This window comes from Lepidothrix coronata, unplaced genomic scaffold (genome assembly GCF_001604755.1).
Source record: "Lepidothrix coronata isolate B3197 unplaced genomic scaffold, Lepidothrix_coronata-1.0 Scaffold179, whole genome shotgun sequence".
In the NCBI taxonomy this organism is placed as follows: Eukaryota; Metazoa; Chordata; class Aves; order Passeriformes; family Pipridae; genus Lepidothrix; species Lepidothrix coronata.
Genome location: NW_016690359.1, coordinates 72,965 through 74,279, shown reverse-complemented (window position 1 = coordinate 74,279; position 1,315 = coordinate 72,965).

The window sequence follows — 1,315 nt, the reverse complement described above, 5'->3', positions numbered from 1 at the left end:
GCATCCGTGTGATTTCCGGGAGCGGTTCCGGGAATTCCCTTCCTTGGGAGCTACGGGGAGGACGATCCCGTTGTACCGGCGAAGAACAAGACGGACCGAGGGGCCGTTGGAAGGGGGGAAAAAAAATGGGATTTGAGGGTTTTCGGAGCGAGGAGGGGAATTTCCACCCGGCTCCGTAACGCTTTTCCGTAGGGATAACGGAGGTGTCTCCACACGGAGTCTCCCGGCAGCCCCCCGGCCCGGCTGGAAATTTGGGTGGCACTCTCTTTTCAGAGCCACTGAGATCCAGGGGACAGGAGAAGCCCCCGAGTTCCTGGGATGGCCCCAGGATGCCCAGTTAGATCCCAGTTTTCCAACTGGGTGAGGAACGAGCACCCGGAGGCGATTCCCAGGCTCGTTGGCAATTAAAGAATTAACCGGGGCAAGACTTGGGCTGGTGGGAGGAGGGTTTTTTTGTGGCCTGGAGGTCCCCAAGCTCCCTGTGGGACGGGTTGGGATCTCTAGTTCAGGGCCAGCCAGAGCCCTGCAGGAATTGCAGGAATTGCAGGAATTGCATCCATTCGGTGTTCCCAAGGTGTCGTTTTTAATAGGAGTGATTTTCCCCTCTCTCCTTCCCCACCTGGAGGGATCAACCCTCAGCACCCCCCCCAGGGCCTCCATCCCCCTTCCCTCTCCCCTTTTCCGGTTCCTCTCTCACCTTAAAACGCGTTAAAAATAAAAATAATAAAATAATACGAAATCATCCACTTTCTGTTGCATCAAAAAGGCAACTTGGACTCGCAGCTCCGGGCCCACATCCGTGAAATCCGGGGGGGGGGGGGTTTAGCGCTTATCAAACCCCTCCCCGCAGCTTCAGGGCCTTTTTCGGGATGCTGTCCCCCATGGAATTCTCCTGGAGAGGCCGGCAGGACCTGGGAGTGACAGGGAAAGGTGTCACTTCCAGCTGGGGCTGGGCCCTCGTTGTTCCCCAGGGCTCAGCGCTGGGAACGGTCCCGTTTAATCTTCATGGATGGTCTGGGATCGAGGCGCCCTCAGGCAGAGGTGGCAGAGAGTTGGGTGGGATGTGGATCTGCTGGAGATCAGGATCGTCTGCAGAGGGAGCTGGACAGGCTGGATCCGTGGGATTGATGGGATTGATCCATGGGATCCATGGGAGTGAGGGGCAACAAGGCCACGTGCCGGGAATTGCTGGTGGGGCACCACATCCCCGTGGAATGTTCCGGGCCGGGGGAAGAGTGGCTGGAAAGATGGGAAAGACCTGTTAAATCTTCATGGATGGTCTGGGATCCAGGCACCCTCAGGCAGAGGTGGCAGC